This window comes from Schistocerca nitens, chromosome 10 (assembly GCF_023898315.1).
Source record: "Schistocerca nitens isolate TAMUIC-IGC-003100 chromosome 10, iqSchNite1.1, whole genome shotgun sequence".
Classification (NCBI taxonomy): Eukaryota; Metazoa; Arthropoda; class Insecta; order Orthoptera; family Acrididae; genus Schistocerca; species Schistocerca nitens.
Window position 1 is genome coordinate 64,637,792 of NC_064623.1, and position 24,046 is coordinate 64,661,837.

General features: G+C 46.9%; 1 protein-coding gene across 1 annotated transcript in view; it reads left to right on the top strand.

Moving 5' to 3' along the window:
* Positions 1 to 1,967: 1,967 nt before the first annotated feature.
* Positions 1,968 to 24,046, top strand: part of LOC126210525 (retinol-binding protein pinta-like) — a 312,949-nt gene continuing 290,870 nt past the window's right edge. Inside the window, exon 1 of the mRNA XM_049939770.1 lies at positions 1,968 to 2,045. The gene's annotated coding sequence lies outside the window, so the exon portion shown is untranslated. The remainder of the gene's footprint in view (positions 2,046 to 24,046) is intronic.

Genomic DNA, 24,046 nt, shown 5'->3' on the forward strand with positions numbered 1-24,046 from the left:
TATCTCCAACGTCGATCAGTTGTAGAATTTTGGAACACGTATTACGTTCGAGTATAATGACTTCTCTGGAGACTACAAATCTACTCTGTAGGAATCAGCATGGGTTTCGCAATATTCGTCCACGAGAATCAGAGGGCCATAGGCACGGGTTTCCTGGTAGATGCCGTGATTCTTGATTTCCGCAAGGCGTTTGATGCGGTTCCCCACAGTTGTTTAATGAACAAAGTAAGAGCATATGGACTGTCAGACCAGTTGTGTAATTTGATTGAAGAGTTCCTAGATAACAGAACACAGCATGTCATTCTCAATGGAGAGAAGTCTTCCGAAGTAAAAATAAGTTCAGGTGTGCCGCAAGGCAGTGTCGTAGGACCGTTGCGATTCACTATGACCTTGTGGATAACATCAAAAGTTCACTGAGGCTTTTTGCGGATGATGCTGTGGTATATCGAGAGGTTGTAACAATGGAAAATTGTACTGAAATGCAGGAGGATCTGCAACGAATTGACGCATGGTGCAGGGAATGGCAATTGAATCTCAATATAGCAAGTGTAATGTGCTGCGAATACGTATAAAGAACGATCCTTTATCATTTAGCTACAATATAGCAGGTCAGCAACTGGAAGCAGTTAATTTCATAAATTATCTGCGAGTAGGCATTAGGAGTGATCTAAAATGGAATGACCATATAAAATTAATCGCCGGTAAAGCAGATGCCAGACTGAGATTCATTGGAAGAATCCTAAGGAAATGCAGTCCGAAAACAAAGGAAGTAGGTTACAGTACACTTGTTCGCCCACTGCTTGAATACTACTCACCGGTGTGGGACTAGATAGGGTTGATAGAAGAGATAGAGAAGATCCAATGGAGAGCAGCGCGCTTCGTTACAGGAAATGATAGACAGACTCCAGTGGAAGACTCTGCAAGAGAGACGCTCAGTAGCTCGGTACGGGCTTTTGTTGAAGTTTCGAGAACATACCTTCACCGAGGAGTCAAGCAGTATATTGCTCCCTCCTACGTATATCTCGCGAAGAGACCGTGAGGATAAAATCGGAGAGATTAGAGCCCACACAGAGGCATACCGACAATCTTTCTTTCCACGAACAACACGAGACTGGAATAGAATGGAGAACCGATAGAGGTACTCAAGGTACCCTCTGCCACACACCGTCAGATGGCTTGCGGAATGTAGATGTAGATGTAAAATTCAGTCTTTGGTTTGCTGCCCCCACAACATTTTCAGTGTGTTCTTTCCAACTGAAGTTGTTCATAATCGTAATTCCTAGATATTTAGTTGAACTTACACCTTTAGATTTGACTGATTTATCGTCTAATCGAAGTTTAACGGATTCCTTTTAGCACTCATGTGGATGACCTCGCAATTCTCATTATTTAGGGTAAATTGCCAATTTTCGTGCCAAACAGATATCTTTTCTAAATCGTTTTGCAATTTGTTTTGATCTTCTGATGAGTTTATTGAACGATAAACGACAGCAGCATTTTCAAACAACCTTAGATGTTTCCTAAATCGTTTATAGAGATAATGAACAGCAGAGAGCCTATAACATACCTTAGGGAATACTAACAATTACTTCTGTTTTACTTTATGACTTTCTGTCAGTTACTACGAACTGTGACCTCTCTGGCAGGAAATCACGATTACAGTCACGGCAATACGTTACACAACTATTTAGAACGTTTTGTCGCTGACCTCAGATATGTAATTTTTTGACAAAGATCGTTTTCTGTTATGCATTTAGAACTTTTTTCGTTGTCCTCAGATAGATTTTTGACAAAGATCGTTTTTTGTTAATAAGACATTAGTTTAGAGTGACTATGGAAAAGCCCTCTCTCCGCGTCCCATCCGTCAGCCTTCACTATTGTTTACCGCGCTGGAGCAGAGGGGCAGAGGGGTCAGCCGCGAGTTGCGAGTCCGGCCGCTGGCGGCGCTAGTGAGGCACCAATGGAGCGCGACGCTGGCGCAGCACGACAGTCGGCTACCGACCGCCCAGCTGTTCAGACGTGCGTGGGAGGCAACTGCTGCAGCGGTGAGTGTGCTCGCGGATATCTAGCCAACTGCAGTCAGCTCAGTCACGCATACCGCCCCTCCCTTTCTTTTGACAGCTGGAGGGAATTTTCTATTTGTATGGAACGAAGTGGTGATCCATTCAAGGAAATTACTCTTAGCTATATATACCGCATTCTAATTTTAGTTCTCGTTGTAGCAACACAGTTCGCAGGTATAACGTTCTTCAATATCCCACGCATGTCTTGCCTCACTCCTTTCGGTATCTAGTGTGGGTGACTACTTATACATGTGAATGTCCTCATGCTTAGCTGAGTGATAACGTGCTTGCGTACCATGCAATGGGCCCGGGTTCAGTTTGGGGCGGGGTTGGAGATTATTCCGCAACTGGACTGGGTGTTGTGTTATCCTTCTCATCATTTTATCTTCATCAGCGGCGCGCAAGTCGCCCAATATGGCGTCGAGTGAAAACTTCCCCGGTTGGGGCTCCCAGCCAACAATGCCCCCCGATCATTTTTTTATGTGTGTGAACTTACCATTCCAGGAGAAGAATTGTTACTTTTTTGCAGACGATATGTTACAAAAAATCTCATTATGGAGAAAGTAGCTGAAGAAATACTTAATAACATTTTTGAAGAAATTATTGGTTCCCTTTGAAAATGGACAAATAATTCTTCGAGTTCTGGATGAATTTATTTTACAGAGTATTACATAAAAATAGTGATTATACATTGCATGGAAGAGCACGTTTTAACCCTGTGGTGCATGAATTTCAATGCAGTGGACAACTTATAATGGTCAATTTTCTGGCGTTTTCAATGTCATGAGGCTGAATTTGCATGCAGGACACAACACCAGTAGGGAGTGCCCACTGCAGTGAAATGTGTGCATTTGCAGCCCCAGGACTGATTGAAAATGCTAAAGAATCGACCATTAACAGCTGTCCACTGTAGTGGACGATATGCACTACAGGGTTAAAGTTTCTTACACACCATTACAAATGTGCTAATGTGTCCTGCTCGTGTTACACGACAGACTTCATACAGTAGTCAGCTTCGACCCATAATCGTTCGAACATGCCCCTGTCAATGTTCAGAAGCGTGGCATCGATACGACTGTGCAGCGTAGGCGGTACGTACACATTGTCTTTCTCACATCCCCAAAGAAAAATATCGCAAACGCCTTAACGGTATCCTGAAGAGTGCCAAATAATTCTGAACGCTGTTCCCTGTGCACCTGTCTGGAAATCCTTCTTTCAGATGGTGACGCACTGCCTTGTGCCAATGAGGCGGAGTTCCGTCTTGTTGGAATACGAAATTTTGGATGTTCCCTGTCAGTTTAGAAAACAACCAGTCTTGCAACACGTGCATGTCCCGAGCGACTGGAAAAAAGCGCAGGTGACGCCTGTATAAAAGAAGGGTAGAAGGACGGATCCTCAAAATTACAGACCAATATCCTTAACATCGGTTTGTTGCAGGATTCTCGAACATATTCTCAGTTCGAATATAATGAATTTCCTTGAGACAGAGAAGTTGCTGTCCAAGCATCAGCACGGCTTTAGAAAGCATCGCTCCTGCGAAGAGCAACTCGCCCTTTTTTCACATGATATCTTGCGAACCATGGATAAAGGGTATCAGACGGATGCCATATTCCTTAACTTCCGGAAAGCGTTTGACTCGGTGCCCCACTGCAGACTCCTAATTAAGGTACGAGCAAATGGGATTGGCTCCCAAGTATGTCAGTGGCTCGAAGACTTCTCAAATAATAGAACCCAGTACGTTGTCCCCGATGGTGAGTGTCCATCGGAGGTGAGAGTATCATTTGGAGTGCCCCAGGGAAGTGCGGTAGGTCCGCTGTTGTTTTCTATCTACATAAATGATTTTTTGATAGGGTGGATAGCAATGTGCGGCTGCTTGCTGATGATGTTGTGGTGTACGGAAAGGTGTCGTCGTTGTGTGACTGTAGAAGGATACAAGATGACTTGGACAGGATTTGTTGGTTCAAATGGCTCTGAGCACTATGGGACTTAACTTCTGAGGTCATCAGTCCCCTAGAACTTAGAACTACTTAAACCTAACCTAAGGACATCACACACATCCATGCCCGAGGCAGGATTCGAACCAGACTGTAGCGTCTAGAACCGCTCGGCCACACCGGGATGCCAGGATTTGTGATTGGTGTAAACAATGGCAGCTAACTCTAAATACAGATAAATGTAAAATAATGCAGATGAATAGGAAAAAGAATCCTGTAATGTTTGAATACTCCATTAGTAGTGTAACGCTTGACACAGCCACGTCGATTAAATATTTGGGCGTAACATTGCAGAGCGATATGAAGTGGGACAAGCATGTAATGGCAGTTATGGGGAAGGCGTATAGTCGTCTTCGGTTCATTGGTAGAATTTTGGGAAGATGTGGTTCATCTGTAAAGGAGACCGCTTATAAAACACTTATACGCCCTATTCTTGAGTACTGCTCGAGCGTTTGGGATCCCTATCAGGTCGGATTGAGGGAGGACATAGAAGAAATTCAGAGGCGGGCTGCTAGATTTATTACTGGTAGGTTTGATCATCACGCGAGTGTTAAGGAAATGCATCAGGAACTCGGGTGGGAGTCTTTAGAGGAAAGGAGGCGTTCTTTTCGTGAATCGCTACTGAGGAACCTGCATTTGAGGCTGACTGCAGTACGATTTTACTGCCACCAACTTTTATTTCGCGGAAAGACCACAAAGGTAAGAGAGATTAGGGGTCGTACAGAGGCATATAGGCAGTCATTTTTCCCTCGTTCTGTTTGGGAGTGGAACAGGGAGAGAAGATGCTAGTTGTGGTACGAGGTACCCTCCGCCACGCACCGTATGGTGGATTGCGGAGTATGTATGTAGATGTAGATGTAGATATGTGTACCTACCACAATTTTCCCATACACTTTGCTTCGTGGTACAGCCCAGAAGCCGTTCGGCTTTGGGAAATTTCTTTTATTCTTCACTGTTAACGTCCAGTTTTGCCGTCGCACATGCGGACTTTGTGACGATTCATTTGACCCTTTATGTGAAACGTCACATCATCACTGAACGCGAGTCGGAGGGGAATCACAAAATTCGCGAGTGATGATGCAGTCGCGTGGGGGCGTAAAAGTTGCAGCATCTGTATGCGATACGGTCTCTGATGTAATCGCTTGCGGAGGATGTTCCGCGCAGCTGGCTGTGAAATGGCCAGTTCGCGACTGGCACGGCTTGTCGACTGATTTGTGCTACGAAGGCGCGCTTCGCGGACACTGTCCACTCTTTAAACTGCAGCACGTGCCCATCCGAAACTTTTCACATTCCGGAGGCGACCTGCATCCTACGAAATATCGATACCGCCGCAGAATGCTGTGGTGGGTTGCCGCCATATGCTGTACGGATATTGAAGGACCCAAAACGGCCTCTGTTGACTAGTCGCCGTTTTGCACACTCATCATAATGAGACCTGGAGTGACATAAACAAAACTTTAAAATATGCGCTCTTTTATTGGTTACTAATACAAACGGGTGGGCATTATACAGGTTGAATCTTTGTTACGTTCAAAAACACCCGAAGCGACGTAGGTGAGACTGACACTAGTAATTGAGAAAAGCAGTTTAGTAAGCTTAAAGCAACACACAAGAGTAGCGATCTATTACAGAAGCTCGAAATTCAGCGCAGACTTCGCTGCGAGATGCTCATAATAGCTTCCACAACCAAACTCTGTCTCGAACGCTCGCAGAAAATCCAAAGAGATTCTAGTAAAGTTTGCTAGCGGCAAGACACAGCCAACGCCTGCTCTGCGTGATAGTGTTGGAAATTCCATCACCAAAGAAGACGAAGTAAATATTCCAGAATCAGAATCAGAGAAGAGCTGTCAACGTAAATAACTTAGAAGTAGCTGTCCTCGGAGTAGTGAAACAACATAAATCACTTAATAAAAGCGTCTTCCGGTCCAGACCGTATCCCAGTTAGGCTCGTTTCAGACTATGCTGATGCAATACCTCCACACTTCACAATCACATACAACCGCTCGCCCGACTGGAGATCGGTACAGAAAGACCGGAAATGTGCACAGGTCACACCAATATACAAGAAAGGCTATGGGAGTAAACCACTAAATATCAGGCCCATATCTTTAACGTCGATATGCAACAGGATTTTTTTAACATACACTGTGCTCGAACATTAAGAATTACCTCCATTAGAATGTCTGTTGACACAATGACAACACTAATTTAGAAAAGATCGTCCTTGTGAAACACAACTAGCTCTTTATTGACACAAACTGTTAAGCGCCACCGACAAGGAATTTCAAATTGATTCCGTATTTCTAGATTTCCAGAAGGCTATTTCGACACTGTACCACACAACTGGATTGTAATAAAATTGTGCGGTTACAGAATATGGTCTCAGTTATGGGACTGGATTCGTGATTTACTTTCAGAGAGCTCACAGTTCGTGGTAGCCGCCGGAAAGTCATCGAGTAAAACGGAACTGATTTTTGGTGCCTCCCAAGGAAGTTTTATAGATCCTCCGCTGTTCCTTATTTGCATAAACGAGACGCTGTTTCAGTTGTTTGCAGATGGCGCTGTCGTTTCTCGTCAAGTACAGTCATCAGAAGACCAAAACAAATTGCAAAACGATTTAGAAACAATATTTCTATGTTGTGAAAATTTACAGTTAGCTCTAAATAATGAAAATTCTGATGTCATCTATTTGAGTGCTAAGGTAATTCGTTACATTTCTGTTGCTCGAGAAATCAAATCTAAAAGCTAGAAATTCAGTTAAATGCCTAGGAATTACAATCACGAACAAATTAAAAGGGAAAGAACGCATAGAAAATGTTGTGAGGAAGTCTAACCAAAGGCAGCGTTTTATTGGCAGGACACTTAGAAGACGCAACAGATCTACTAAAAAGACTGCCTACACTACGCTTGTTCCTCCTCTTTTGAAGTACTGCTGGCCGGTCATGGTATCCTTACCGCATAGGCTTAACGGAGTGTATCGAGAAGTACGTTTGTGTTATCGAGAAATGGGGAAGAGTGTTTGTGTTTGTACTATCGAGAAATAGGGGAATGATTTAGAAAAGATCACCCTCGTGAAACGTAACTAGCTCTTTACTCTTACAAACTGTTGCTTCACGGACGTGATACAGGATTTGGTGTGAAAATCATGAAAGCAAAGGCGTTTGTCGTTGCGGCGGGATCTTGTCACGAGATTTCAGCCACCAACTTTCTCCTCAGAATGTGAAAATATTTTGTTGAGGCCAACCTGCATAGGGAGAAGCGATCATCGTAATAAAATAACTGAAATATGAGTGCATAAGCAAAGATACAGGTGTTCGTTTAATCCACGCGCCCCTTGAGAGTGGAATAATAAAGAAACACTGTGAAAATGTTTTTATGACCCTCTGCCAGGAACTTGTAGCGTACCCATGTAGATGTAAATATATATATGTAGACACATGGGGGTCGCAAATCTCGGGAAATATTCCAATAATGGCTGAGAAGTGTTTAACATGTTAACCAATAGGCTCAACGCTGCGCGTGCTACGAGTTACGCCACCTGGTGACGTCACATTTTCTAAAGTTACCGCCCACTTTTGGGGTATTTCCCGATATTTGCGACCCTTCGTATCCTATATTAAATTACTTGCCTCAGGGTCACCTACGTCAGTTTCAAGGTTTTCATACGCCAATAAGAATCACCCGCTGTATCTGAAGCTGTAAATCGTCAAAACCTGACGAATAATTTGTAATCATATTACATATGCATTTCGGTACAAGAAATAATCATATCGGCAATTGATGTAACGCGTGAACAGGAGTCAGTAAACAGACTAGAATGTTCAAAATTTTTTGGTGTTCATACTGTCGAAAACTTGCAGCTGGAGAAGCACATTACTGAGCAACACAATGTTTAAGCTCAGCTGCTTTTTCCTCTGCAAGTATCGGGAACAAACGATTCAGCCTCCTGACATGTTTTGCAAATTTCCGGTCAACAATGTCATATGGAATAATTTCTGTGGTAAGCCATCACATTCATTCATTCATTTCCGTGTCCGGTCAGCATTTCCAAAAAATAGCACCTGCGATAGCTTTGTCATTTCCTTCGTAAACATCTTGTATTGTGCACGGGTCGACCAGGAGGGGGCATACAAGTAGGTGGCTTGGATCTTCGTCAGCCCCAAACTCCGTGTAGACATTCTAACGGTACATTCACAACATATAAATTAATTAAATTAGTCATAAATGATGCATCACATTTTCTGAAGAATGGTGATGTCCATGTTTTGGACACTATAAGAAACAATTGCTTGTATTATTTGTTATTAAAACTGTCAGAGACTCAAAAAGGCGCTCAATATGCAGCAATGGACATTTTTGATCATTTACCCAAAGATATAAAGTGCCTTAGAGGTAGTACAACAAATATTAAATGTAACCGAAAATCATTTTTTCTCTGGAGAAGTAGCAGCCAAAATAAATAAATAAATCAAATAAAGCAAAGTAAGTTATACACTCCTGGAAATTGAAATAAGAACACCGTGAATTCATTGTCCCAGGAAGGGGAAACTTTATTGACACATTCCTGGGGTCAGATACATCACATGATCACACTGACAGAACCACAGGCACATAGACACAGGCAACAGAGCATGCACAATGTCGGCACTAGTACAGTGTATATCCACCTTTCGCAGCAATGCAGGCTGCTATTCCCCCATGGAGACGATCGTAGAGATGCTGTATGTAGTCCTGTGGAACGGCTTGCCATGCCTTTTCCACCTGGCGCCTCAGTTGGACCAGCGTTCGTGCCGGACGTGCAGACCGCGTGAGACGACGCTTCATCCAGTCCCAAACATGCTCAATGGGGGACAGATCCGGAGATCTTGCTGGCCAGGGTAGTTGACTTACACCTTCTAGAGCACGTTGGGTGGCACGGGATACATGCGGACGTGCATTGTCCTGTTGGAACAGCAAGTTCCCTTGCCGGTCTAGGAATGGTAGAACGATGGGTTCGATGACGGTTTGGATGTACCGTGCACTATTCAGTGTCCCCTCGACGATCACCAGTGGTGTACGGCCAGTGTAGGAGATCGCTCCCCACACCATGATGCCGGCTGTTGGCCCTGTGTGCCTCGGTCGTATGCAGTCCTGATTGTGGCGCTCACCTGCACGGCGCCAAACACGCATACGACCATCATTGGCACCAAGGCAGAAGCGACTCTCATCGCTGAAGACGACACGTCTCCATTCGTCCCTCCATTCACGCCTGTCGCAACACCACTGGAGGCGGGCTGCACGATGTTGGGGCGTGAGCGGAAGACGGCCTAACGGTGTGCGGGACCGTAGCCCAGCTTCATGGAGACGGTTGCGAATGGTCCTCGCCGATACCCCAGGAGCAACAGTGTCCCTAATTTGCTGGGAAGTGGCGGTGCGGTACCCTACGGCACTGCGTAGGATCCTACGGTCTTGGCGTGCATCCGTGCGTCGCTGCGGTCCGGTCCCAGGTCGACGGGCACGTGCACCTTCCGCCGACCACTGGCGACAACATCGATGTACTGTGGAGACCTCACGCCCCACGTGTTGAGAAATTCGGCGGTACGTCCACCCGGCCTCCCGCATGCCCACTATACGCCCTCGCTCAAAGTCCGTCAACTGCACATACGGTTCACGTCCACGCTGTCGCGGCATGCTACCAGTCCTAAAGACTGCGATGGAGCTCCGTATGCCACGGCAAACTGGCTGACACTGACGGCGGCGGTGCACAAATGCTGCGCAGCTAGCGCCATTCGACGGCCAACACCGTGGGTCCTGGTGTGTCCGCTGTGCCGTGCGTGTGATCATTGCTTGTACAGCCCTCTCGCAGTGTCCGGAGCAAGTATGGTGGGTCTGACACACCGGTGTCAATGTGTTCTTTTTTCCATTTCCAGGAGTGTAGTTGTGGTTGCGTGAGTGGAACAGAAAAATGCACTTAGGTGACAAAAATCATGGAATGTGCAGACCTGCTTTGGAACCGATCAAGTGGCGCTGTGGTTGGCACACTGAACTCGCATTCGGGAGTGGACGACGTTCAAACCCGCGTCCAGCCATCCTGATTTAGGTTTTCCGTGATTTCCCTAAACCGATAAATGGAAATGTCGAAATGGTTCCTTTGAAAGAGCACAGCCTTTCAAAATCCAATGGGGTGATGATCCCGCTGTTTGGTCCCCTCCCCCAAACCAACCAACCAACCAACCAACCAACCTACAAACCTCCTTTGACTCGACCCAGTGCAACAACTCGACTACCATGGACTCAACATGTCGTTAGAAGTCGCCTCCACAAATGTTGACCAAGCGAGGTGGCGCAGTGGTTAGCACACTGGTCTCGTATTCGAGAGGAGGACGGTTCAATCCCGCGTCTGGACATCCCGATTTAGGTTTTTCGTGATTTCCCTAAATCGCTTAAGGCAAATTCTTGGATGGTTCCTTTGACATGGCACGGCCGACTTCCTTCCCCAACCTTCCCTAATCCGATGAGACCGATGACCTCGCTGTTTGGTCTCTTCCCCCAACTCAACCCAACCACAGAAATGTTGAGCCATGCTGCCTCTATAGTCGTCCATAAATGCAAATGTGCACGAACTGACCTCTCGGTTATGTTCCATAAGTGTTCGTTGGGATTCATGTCGGGCGATCTGGGTGGCCAAATAATTCGCTGGAATCGTTCAGAATGCTCTTCAAACCAGTCGTGAACGATTGTGGCCAGTGATATGGCCTATTGGCACCCATAAAAGTTCCGCCGTTGTTTGGGAACATGAAGTTCATGAACGGTTGCAACTGTTCTCCAAGTAGCGGAACGTAGCCATTTCCAATGAATGATCAGTTCAGTTCTTCCAGAGGACCTAGTCCGTTCCATGTAAGCACAGCCCACACGATTATGGAGCGACCGCCAGCTTGCACAGTTCCTTGTTGACAAAAAATGGTTCAAATGGCTCTGAGCACTATGGGACTTAACTGCTGTGGTCATCAGTACCCTAGAACTTAGAACTACTTAAACCTAACTAACCTAAGGACATCACACACACCCATGCACGAGGCAGGATTCGAACCTGCGACCGTAGCAGTCGCACGGTTCCGGACTGCGCGCCTAGAACCGCGAGACCACCGCGGCCGGCCCTTGTTGACAACTTGGGTTCATGGCTACGTAGGATCTGCGTCATACTCAAATCCTACCATGAGCTCTTACCAACTGAAATCGGGATTCATCCGACCAGATGACGAATTTCCAGCAGTCTTGGATCCAACTGGTAGTGTCACGAGCCCAGGACGGGCACTGCTGGCGATGTCGGGCTGTTAGTAACGGTTCTCACATCGCTCATCAATCGTCTTCTGCCATAGCCCAATAACGCAAAATTTCGTCGCTCTGTCGTAAGGGATACGTACGTCGTACGTCCCACATTGATTTTAGCGGCACTCAGTGCTGCTTGTATGTTAGCATTGACAACTACGCAAACGTTGCTCCTCTCGGCTGTTAAGTGAAGACCTTCGGCCACTGCCTTGTCTGTGGTGAGAGATAATGCCTGAAATCTGTTGCTGTCGGTACACACACTGTGGATCTTGCAAAACTGAACTCCATAACAATTTCGAAAACGGAAAATCCTGTACGTCTAGCTCCAGCTACCTTTCTGGGCTCCACGTCTGTTAATCCTCGTCTTGCGGACAAAATCCTGTCGGAAACCTTTTCACATGAATCACCTGAGTACAAATGCCAGCTCCGCCAATGCACTGCTTTTTCATACCTTGTGTACGCGATACTACCGCCATATATACACTACTGGCCATTAAAATTGCTACGCTATGAAGATGACGTGCTACAGACGCGAAATTTAACCGACAGGCTAGGCGCTCAGTCCGGAACCGCGCGACTGCTACGGCCGCAGGTTCGAATCCTGCCTCGGGCATGGATGTGTGTGATGTCCTTGGGTTAGGTAGGTTTAAGTAGTTCTAAGTTCTAGGGGACTGATGACCTCAGAAGTTAAGTCCCATAGTGCTCAGACCCGTTTGAACCATTTAACCGACAGGAAGAAGATGCTGTGATATGCAAATGATTACCTTTTCAGAGCATTCACACAAGGTTGGCGTCTGTGACGACACCTACAACGTGCTGACATGAGGAAAGTTTCCTACCGATTTCTCATACACAAACAGCAGTTGACCGCTGTTACCTGGTGAAACGATGTTGTGATGAGTCGTGTAAGGACGAGATATGCGTACCATCACGTTTCAGACTTTGATAAAGGTCGGATTGTAGCCTATCGCGATTGCGGTTTATCGTATAGCGACATTGCTGCTCGCGTTGGTCGAGATCCAATGACTGTTAGCAGAATTTGGAATCGATGGGTTCAGGAGGGTAATACGGAACGCCGTGCTGCATCCCAACGGCCTCGTATCACTAGCAGTCGAGATGACAGGCATCTATCTTATCCGCATGGCTGTAACGGATCGTGCAGCCACGTTTCAATCCCTGAGTCAACAGATGGAGACGCCTACAAGACAACAACCATCGACACGAACAGTTCGACGACGTTTGCAGCAGCATGGACTATCAGCTCGGAGGCCGTGGCTGCGGTTACCCTTGACGCTGGATCACAGACAGGAGCGCCTGCGATGGTGTACCCAGCGACGAACCTGGGTGCGCGAATGGCAAGACGTCATTTTTTCGGATGAATGCTGGTTCTGTTTATAGCATCATGATGGTCGCATCCGTGTTTGGCGACATCGCGGTGAACGCACATTGGCAGCGTGTATTCGTCATCGCCATACTGGCGTATCACCCGGCGTGATGGTATGGGGTGCCATTGGTTACACGTCCCGGTCACCTCTTATTCGCATTGACGGCACTTTGAACAGTGGACGTTACATTTCAGATGTGTTACGACTTGTGGCTCTACCCTTCATTCGATCCCTGCGAAACCCTCCATTTCAGCAGGATGATACACGACCGCATGTTGCAGGTCCTGTACGGGCCTTTCTGAATATAGAAAATGTTAGACTGCTGCCCTGGCCAGCACATTCTACAGATATCTCACCAATCTCAATGGTGGCCGAGCAACTTGTTCGGCACAATACGCCAGTCACTACTCTTGATGAACTGTGGTATCGTGTTGAAGCTGCATGGGCAGCTGTACCTGTACACGCCATCCAATCTCTGATTCAATGCCAAGGCGTATCAAGGCCGTTATTACGGCCAGAGGTGGTTGTTCTGGGTACTAATTTCTCAGTATCTATGCACCCAAATTGCGTGAAAATATAATCACATCTCAGTTCTAGTATAATATATTTGTCCAATGAATATCCGTTCATCATCTTCATTTCTTCTTGATGTAGCAATTTTAATGGTCAGTAGCATATGTGTGCATATCGCTGTTCAAATGGTTCAAATGGCCCTGAGCACTATGGGACTTAACTGCTGAGGTCATCAGTCCCCTAGAACTTAGAACTAGTTGAACCTAACTAACCTAAGGACACCACACACATCCATGGCCGAGGCAGGATTCGAACCTGCGAGCGGAGCAGCAGCGTGGTTCCAGAGTGAAGCGCCTAGAACCGCTCGTGCACCGCGGCCGGCGCATATTGCTATCCCAACACGTTTGCCACCTCAGTGTAACTTGATCATCAGTATTAAATTTAGGAACTTGTAACCGGCCAACTTGTTGCCATCCACTGAAACTAATCCTCGCCGCGCGCGATTAGCCGAGCGGTCTTAGACGCTGCAGTCGTGGACTGTGCGGCTGATCCCGTCGGATGTTCGAGTCCTCCCTCGGGCATGGGTGTGTGTGTTTGTCCTTAGGATGATTTAGGTTAAGTAGTGTGTAAGCTTAGGGACTGATGACCTTAGCAGTTGAGTCCCATAGGATTTCACACACATTTGAACAAACTAATCCTCGAAGTTTCGATATGAAAATTGTTCGGAAGATCAGTGGAACATGTATCTAACTTGCGGAGTCCTCGAAACTGACAGGTCGTATATTACTGAAGGGAATTAAGGCTTCCACTGATAAAGCTGTTGCAGGTGCTTCTGCAGAAGACGCTCCCGCCTTGCCTTTCACAGCCGGCCGGAGTGGCCGTGCGGTTCTGGGCGCTACAGTCTGGAACCGAGCGACAACTACGGTCGCAGGTTCGAATCCTGCCTCGGGCATGGATGTGTGTGATGTCCTTAGGTTAATTAGGTTTAATTAGTTCTAAGTTCTAGGCGACTGATGACCTCAGAAGTTAAGTCGCATAGTGCTCAGAGCCATTTGAACCATTTGAACCTTGCCTTTCACGTGGTGGAGGCTGCCGCCTGTTGTGGTTAATGTTGTGTTGCGTTGTGACCTTCTTCGTGAGAGAATGCAGCGTAGATCTGCATAGTAATTACGTTGCCACTGCATGGCTGACTAATCGACCTTAATGAACTTAGTGGCAGTGTGTAGCTGTGAAACTTCGGGACTCGGACCGCAGACGTCCGGGCGGGCTTTGCTGCATGTCTACTAGCTTGAGTCTGACAGTGGCTCTGCCCTCAAAAGGCGTGCGGCGTGTACAGGGCGAAACAGAACATAGAAAGTGTATTTTTTTTAAAATATTCATTTAAAAAAAATGGAACCATGCCTATTGACATTAACAGACTAATGTTGTTGTTGTTGTGGTCTTCAGTCCGGAGACTGGTTTGATGCAGCTCTCCATGCTACTCTATCCTGTGCAAGCTTCTTCATCTCCCAGTACCTACTGCAGCCTACATCCTTCTGAATCTGCTTAGTATTGGTCTCCCCCTACGATTTTTACCCTCCACGGTGCCCTCCAATGCTAAATTTGTGATCCCTTGATGCCTCAAAACATGTCCTACCAACCGATCCCTTCGTCTAGTCAAGTTGTGCCACAAACTTCTCTTCTCCCCAATCCTATTCAATACCTCCTCATTAGTTACGTGATCTACCCACCTTATCTTCAGCATTCTTCTGTAGCACCACATTTCGAAAGCTTCTATTCTCTTCTTGTCCAAACTAGTTATCGTCCATGTTTCACTTCCATACATGGCTACACTCCATACAAATACTTTCAGAAACGACTTCCTGACACTTAAATCAATACTCGATGTTAACAAATTTCTCTTCTTGAGAAACGCTTTCCTTGTCATTGCCAGTCTACATTTGATATCCTCTCTACTTCGACCATCATCGGTTATTTTACTCCCCAAATAGCAAAACTCCTTTACTACTTTAAGTGTCTCATTTCCTAATCTAATTCCCCCAGCATCACCCGACTTAATTCCACTACATTCCATTATCCTCGTTTTGCTTTTGTTGATGTTCATCTTATATCCTCCTTTCAAGACACTGTCCATTCCGTTCAACTGCTCTTCCAAGTCCTTTGCTGTCTCTGACAGAATTACCATGTCATCGGCGAACCTCAAAGTTTTTACTTCTTGTCCATGAATTTTAATACCTACTCCGAATTTTTCTTTTGTTTCCTTTACTGCTTGCTCAATATACAGATTGAATAACATCGGGGAGAGGCTACAACCCTGTCTCACTCCTTTCCCAACCACTGCTTCCCTTTCATGCCCCTCGACTCTTATAACTGCCATCTGGTTTCTGTACAAATTGTAAATAGCTTTTCGCTCCCTGTATTTTACCCCTGCCACCTTCAGAATTTGAAAGAGAGTATTCCAGTTAACATTGTCAAAAGATTTCTCTAAGTCTACAAATGCTAGAAACGTAGCTTTGCCTTTCCTTAATCTTTCTTCTAAGATAAGTCGTAAGGTTAGTATTGCCTCACGTGTTCCAACATTTCTACGGAATCCAAACTGATCTTCCCCGAGGTCGGCTTCTACTAGTTTTTCCATTCGTCTGTAAAGAATTCGCGTTAGTATTTTGCAGCTGTGACTTATTAAACTGATAGTTCGGTAACTTTCACATCTGTCAACACCTGCTTTCTTTGGGATTGGAATTATTATATTCTTCTTGAAGTCTGAGGGCATTTCGCCTGTCTCATACATCGTGCTCACCAGATGGTAGAGTTTTGTCATGACTGGCTCTCCCGAGGCCATCAGTAGTTCTAATGGAATGTTGTCTACTCCCGGGCCTTGTTTCGACTCAGGTCTTTCAGTGCTCTGTCAAACTCTTCACGCAGTATCTTATCTCCCATTTCGTCTTCATCTACATCCTCTTCCATTTCCATAATATTGTCCTCAAGGACATCGCCCTTGTATAAACCCTCTATATACTCCTTCCACCTTTCTGCCTTCCCTTCTTTGCTTAGAAGTGGGTTGCCATCTGAGCTCTTGATATGCATACAAGTGGTTCTCTTCTCTCCAAAGGTCTCTTTAATTTTCCTGTAGGCAGTATCTATCTTACCCCTAGTGAGACAAGCCTCTACAGACTAATAGTAGTGTAAATTACACTGAAGAGCTAAAGAATCTGGTACACCTTCCTAATATCGTGTACGGGACTCGCGAGCACGCAGAAGTCTAATGTCTGAAGTAGTACTGGAGGAATTGACACCATGAATCCTGCAGGACTGCCCATAAATCCGTAAGAGTACGAGGGCGTGGAGATCTCTTCCGAACAGCACGTTCCAAGGCATCCCAAATATGCTCAAATATGTTCATGTCTGGGGAGTTTGGTGGCCAGCGGAAGTGTTTAAGCTCAGAAGAGTGTTCCTGGAGCCACTCTGTAGCAATTCTGGACGAGTGGTGTGTCGCATTGTCCTGCTGGAATTGCCCAAGTCCGTCGGAATGGCCGGCCGGAGTGGCCGAGCGGTTAAAGGCGCTACAGTCTGGAACCGCACGACCGCTACGGTCGCAGGTTCGAATCCTGCCTCGGGCATGGCTGTGTGTGACGTCCTTAGGTTAGTTAGGTTTAAGTAGTTCTAAGTTCTAGGGGAGTTATGACCACAGCAGTTGAGTCCCATAGTGCTCAGAGCCATTTGAACCATTTGAACCGTCGGAATGCACAATGGACATCAGTGGATGCAGGTGCTCAAACAGCATACGTACGTACGTGTTACCTGTCAATGTCGTATGTAGACGTATCAGGTGACTCATATCACTCCGACTACACACGCTCCACATCATTACAGGGTCTCTACCAGCTTGAAAAGTCCAGTACTGACATCCAGGCTCCATGGATTCATGAGGTTGTCTCCATACCCGTGCACGTCCGTTGGTTCGATACAATTTGAAACGAGACTCTTACGACCAGGCAACATGTTTACAATCGTCAACAGTCCAATGTCAGTGTTGATGGGCCCAGCTGAGGCGTAAAGCTTTGTGTCGTGCAGTCATCAAGGGTGCACGAATGGTACTTCGGCTCCTGAAGCCCATGTCGATGATATTTTGTTGAATGGTTCGCACGCTGACACTTGCTAATCGCCCTGCAGCAATTTGCACTTCTGTCACGTTGAACGATTCTCTTCAGTTGTCGTTGATTTCGTTCTTGCAGGATTCTTTTCCGGTCGCAGCGACGTCGGAGATTCGATGTTTTATCTACACTCCTGGAAATTGAAATAAGAACACCGTGAATTCATTGTCCCAGGAAGGGGAAACTTTATTGACACATTCCTGGGGTCAGATACATCACATGATCACACTGACAGAACCACAGGCACATAGACACAGGTAACAGAGCATGCACAATGTCGGCACTAGTACAGTGTATATCCACCTTTCGCAGCAATGCAGGCTGCTATTCTCCCATGGAGACGATCGTAGAGATGCTGGATGTAGTCCTGTGGAACGGCTTGCCATGCCATTTCCACCTGGCACCTCAGTTGGACCAGCGTTCGTGCTGGACGTGCAGACCGCGTGAGACGACGCTTCATCCAGTCCCAAACATGCTCAATGGGGGACAGATCCGGAGATCTTGCTGGCCAGGGTAGTTGACTTACACCTTCTAGAGCACGTTGGGTGGCACGGGATACATGCGGACGTGCATTGTCCTGTTGGAACAGCAAGTTCCCTTGCCGGTCTAGGAATGGTAGAACGATGGGTTCGATGACGGTTTGGATGTACCGTGCACTATTCAGTGTCCCCTCGACGATCACCAGTGGTGTACGGCCAGTGTAGGAGATCGCTCCCCACACCACGATGCCGGGTGTTGGCCCTGTGTGCCTCAGTCGTATGCAGTCCTGATTGTGGCGCACACCTGCACGGCGCCAAACACGCATACGACCATCATTGGCACCAAGGCAGAAGCGACTCTCATCGCTGAAGACGACACGTCTCCATTCGTCCCTCCATTCACGCCTGTCGCGACACCACTGGAGGCGGGCTGCACGATGTTGGGGCGTGAGCGGAAGACGGCCTAACGGTGTGCGGGACCGTAGCCCAGCTTCATGGAGACGGTTGCAAATGGTCCTCGCCGATACCCCAGGAGCAACAGTGTCCCTAATTTGCTGGGAAGTGGCGGTGCGGTCCCCTACGGCACTGCGTAGGATCCTACGGTCTTGGCGTGCATCCGTGCGTCGCTGCGGTCCGGTCCCAGGTCGACGGGCACGTGCACCTTCCGCCGACCACTGGCGACAACATCGATGTACTGTGGAGACCTCACGCCCCACGTGTTGAGCAATTCGGCGGTACGTCCACTCGGCCTCCCGCATGCCCACTATACGCCCTCGCTCAAAGTCCGTCAACTGCACATACGGTTCACGTCCACGCTGTCGCGGCATGCTACCAGTGTTAAAGACTGCGATGGAGCTCCGTATGCCACGGCAAACTGGCTGACACTGACGGCGGCGGTGCACAAATGCTGCGCAGCTAGCGCCATTCGACGGCCAACACCGCGGTTCCTGGTGTGTCCGCTGTGCCGTGCGTGTGATCATTGCTTGTACAGCCCTCTCGCAGTGTCCGGAGCAAGTATGGTGGGTCTAACACACCGGTGTCAATGTGTTCCTTTTTCCATTTCCAGGAGTGTATATTCATGGTACACTCGTGAAATGGCCGTACGGGAAAAGCCCACTTCATCGCTTCCTCGAGATGCTATGTCCCATCGCTCCTGCGTCGAGTATAACAGCACGTTTAAACTCGTTTGAATTGTGATAAGCTGCCATTGTAGCAGCAGTAACCGATCCAACAACTGCGCGAGACTCTTGTTGTCTTACATATGGGTTTCCGACCGCAGCACCGTATTCTGCATGTTTACATTGTGTTTGAATACGGATTCCTGTACCAGTTTCTTTGGCGATCCAGTCTAGAATGACAATGATGTCTGTGGCAGGATACTAATTCGAGTCGTTTACGAGAGATCCAGTTGTGCAAAGCTTTTCACACCGACACTGGTTTGGGCCATTCAATCTGTGTACTTGCTAGGAACGATGTTGTTATGTTTGCGTACAGTACGCTTGTGTGTTCCTTGATTGCACTACCACTTTCGTTAGCGGACGATGGGATTTACGAATGCAGAAAAAGCCGACATGTTCATGGTGTATGGAAAATGTAGAAAGAATGCAGTTCGTTTTCGTATGGTGTATGCGGCAAGATATTCCAATAGATGTCAACCATCTCGGCAGTTATTTGTCAACTTCTTCACTCAGTTAGGTGAAAGTGGTATTGTAACACCTAGGTAACGCAATAGAAGGAAACAATTAATTAACTTTTCATAACTGGAATTCACAGTCATGTAACATTTTTTGAAAGACATCATGTTTACGCCAGTGACTGTTAGACGTTTAATTTCCACTATTATAAATTCGATCTTAGGCCATTATCAAGTGCAGATGTTTTGGCTTTAAGCCATGTCAACTTTATACACGCTGACATATTTATATGTTGCTGTTATTTGCTGTTATATACATTCGTAACGCTCGCACTACTTAGTAGCATTACGAATGTATATAACATCAAATGACAACGACATATAAATGTGTCAGCATGTATAAATTTGACATGGCTTAAAGCCAAAACATCTGCACTTGATAATGGCCTAAGATCGAAATTGTAATAGTGGAAATAAAAAGTCTAACAGTCACTGGCGTAAACATGATATCTTTCAAAAAAAGAAGGAAACAAGCTAAGGACACAAGAGAGGGAAAGTAATGTTCTTGCAGCTGATCGCCGGCCGCGGTGGCCGTGCGGTTCTGGCGCTGCAGTCCGGAACCGTGGGACTGCTACGGTCGCAGGTTCGAATCCTGCCTCGGGCATGGGTGTGTGTGATGTCCTTAGGTTAGTTAGGTTTAAGTAGTTATAAGTTCTAGGGGACTTATGACCTAAGATGTTGAGTCCCATAGTGCTCAGAGCCATTTGAACCATTTTTTTGCAGCTGATCCGCACGTCAGCTGCGCAATCACATGAGGAAGTGGCACGAGTCAGGCAAGTGCCCTACGCATTCTCTGTCGACACAGGTTCTGTTCCTGTCACATTTGTCTGCATCAAGAGGTGCATGGCAACGATTATGAGAATCGTGTTAACTTCTGTACATGGCCATTAAGACAAGATACTCCAGATATAGCATGTAATGAAGTCGCCGCGCGGAGTGGCCCCGTAGTTTAAGGCACCATGTCACATATTGCGCGGCCCCTCCCTCCGGAGGTTCGAGTCCTCCCTCGGGCATGGGTGTGTGTGTTGTTCTTAGCATACGTTAGTTTAAGTAGTGCGTAAGTCTAGGGACTGATGACCTCAGCAATTTGGTCCCTTAGGAATTCACACATTTGTAATGAAGTCACATTTACCAATCATTGCCAGGTAAGCCGCCGAAACATGCACTGCTGGTCTGTTGACAATACTCATAGGCTTCGTCACGTGGAACGTCAGCTTGCATGGAGTGTAAAAGTGTCATGTGGGTAGTGAACAATCAGGTCATAGGCTCGTTTTTCATAGAGGGAACACTGACCGCGCATATCGCAGGTTGCTAGCAGATCATACGCTACGGATGCTAGAAGGTGTTCTCTGCAGAAAAGGAGGAACCCGTGATAATAAGGCGAATGCTGTCTAACCCATAGTGCACGACGTATCATACACTACTGGCCATTAAAATTGCTACACCAAGAAGAAATGCGGATGATAATCGGGTATACATTGGACAAATATATTATACTAGAACTGACATGTGATTACATTTTCACGCAATTTGGGTGCATAGATCCTGAGAAATCAGTACCCAGAGCAACCACTTCTGGCCGTAATAACGGCGTTGATACGCCTGGGCATTGTGTCAAACAGAGCTTGGATGGCGTGTACAGGTACAGCTACCCATGCAGCTTCAACACGATACCACAGTTCATCAAGAGTAGTGACTGGAGTATTGTGACGAGCCAGTTGCTCGGCCACCATTGACCAGACGTTTTCAGTTGGTAAGAGATCTGGAGAATGTGCTGTCCTGGGCAGCAGTCGAACATTTTCTGTATCCAGAAAGGCCCGTACAGGACCTGCAACATGCGGTCGTGCATTATCCTGCTGAAATGTAGGGTTTCGCAGGCATCGAATGAAGTGTAGAGCCACGGGTCGTAACACATCTGAAATGTAACGTTCACTGTTCAAAATGTCGTCAATGCGAAGAAGAGGTGACCGAGACTTGTAACCAATGGCACCCCAAATGATCACGCTGGGTGGTACGCCAGTATGGGGATGACGAATACACGCTTCCAATGTGCGTTCATCGGGATGTCGCCAAACACGGATGCGACCATCATGATGCTGTAAACAGAACCTGGATTCATCCGAAAAAATGACGTTTTGCCATTCGTGCACCCAGGTTCGTCGTTGAGTACACCATCGCAGCCGGCCGGGGTGGCCGACCGGTTCTAGGCGCTACAGTCTGGAACCACGCGACCGCTACAGTCGCAGGTTCGAATCCTGCCTCGGGCATGGATGTGTGCGATGTCCTTAGGTTAGTTAGGTTTAAGTAGTTCTAAGTTCTAGGGGACTGATGACCTGAGACACCATCGCAGGCGCTCCTGTCTGTGACGCAGCGTCAAGTGTAAACGCAGCGATGGTCTCCGAGCTGATAGTCCATGCTGCTGCAAACGTCGTCGAACTGTTCGTGCAGATGGTTGTTGTCTTGCAAACGTCCCCATTTGTTGACCCAGGGATCGAGACGTGGCTGCACGATCCATTACATCCATGCGGATAAGATGCCTGTCATCTCGACTGCTAGTGATACGAGGCCGTTGGGATCCAGCACGGCGTTCCGTATTACCCTCCTGAACCAACCGATTCCATATTCTGCTAACAGTCAATGGATCTCGACCAACGCGAGCAGCAATGTCGCTATACGATAAACCGGTAAGCTACAATCCGACCTTTATCAAAGTCGGAAACATGATGGTACGCATTTCTCCTCCTTACACGAGGCATCACAACAACGTTTCACCAGGCAACGCCGGTCAACTGCTGTTTGTGTGTGAGAAATCGGTTGGAAACTTTCCTCATGTCAGCACGCTGTAGGTGTCGCCACCGGCGCCAACCTAGTGTAATTGGTCTGAAAAGCTAATCGTTTGCATATCACAGCATCTTCTTCCTGTCGGTTAAATTTCGCGTCTGTAGCACGTCATCTTCGTGGTGTAGCAATTTTAATAGCCAGTAGTGTAGTATGTCTTCACAAACTGTTTCCAAATCGCTGGATTCGACGCAAAGCACTTGTGCGGCCCGTTCCCCTGATTTGACGCCTGTGGACTTTTTTTCTGTGGGGAGACCTGAAAGGCGCTGTCTACAAGGATTTACCAACTACACCCGATGTTACGCAACGACATATTACTGCAGCGTTCTCGGACAACTCCGCCGAAATCGTAGCACGTGTGCAGCAGTCGTTACATATCAGAATATGAGCGTGTACTACCGCTGTCGGTGGTCCTTTTGAACACAACCTGTAATGGCCAGTTGTCTCTTTACTGTTCAGATTGCACATTACTAGTGTATACATTTGTATTGTTCTTTAGTGTGTGCTGCGACATCTATTGTACAAGTCTGGGTGTGGGAGCATTTCAAAATATGATTTCTCGTAAACAACTCGTACTACAGTCTGTCCAAAATGATTATAGAATTGAACGTCATGTTTATGATTAATATCTCAGGAACATCCGACGCTCAGGAAGTTACTGCTCACACTTAAAGAATCATGACTTTTTTCAAGGCAGCCGCGCATCCTTGCCCACATTTTTACACAACCTTGGCTTTTACTATGGGCATTTCTGTGGCTGTAAGCTGTTGATGAAGAGAGAGGACACAGCTGCATGGCGATGCTGCATGGCCAGTCCATTACAGGGAGTTATTGTCGTGTAACCACTCCGCCACAGGCAGTGCGTTATGAACAGGTGCTCGATCGTGTTGAAAGATACAGTCGCCATCCCTGAATCGCTATTCAATAGTGGGAAGCAAGAAGGTGCTTAAAACATCAATGTAGGCCTGTGCAGTGATAGTGCCACGCAAAACAACAAGGGGTGCAAGCCCCTTCCATGAAAAACTCGACCACACTATAACACCATCGCCTACGAATTTTACTGTTGGCACTGCACACGCTGGCAGCTGACGTTCACCGGGCATTCGCCATACCTACACCCTCCCATGGGATCGCAACATTGTGCACCGTGATTCGCCACTCCACACGTTTTTCAACTTTTCAATCGTCCAATGTTTACGCTCCTTACACCAAGCGACGCGTCGTTTGGCATTTATCGGCGTGATTTGTGTCTTATGAACAGCCGCTCGACCATCAAATTCAAGTTTTCTCACCTCCCGCCTAACTGTCACAGTACTTGCAGGGGTCCTGTTGGAGTTTGGAATTCCTGTGTGATGGTCTGGATAGATATCTGCCTATTACACATTACGACCCTCTTCAACCGTCGGCGGTCTCTGTCAGTCAACAGACGTGGTCGGCCTGTACTCTTTTGTGCTGTACGTGTGACGTGACGTTCCCACTTCACTATCACATCGGAAACAGTGGACATAGGGATGTTTAGGAGTGCGAAATTCTCGCGTACAGACGTATGACACAAGTGACACCTGATCACCTGACCACGTTTGAAATCCGTGAGTTCTGCGGAGCACCCCACTCTGCTTTCT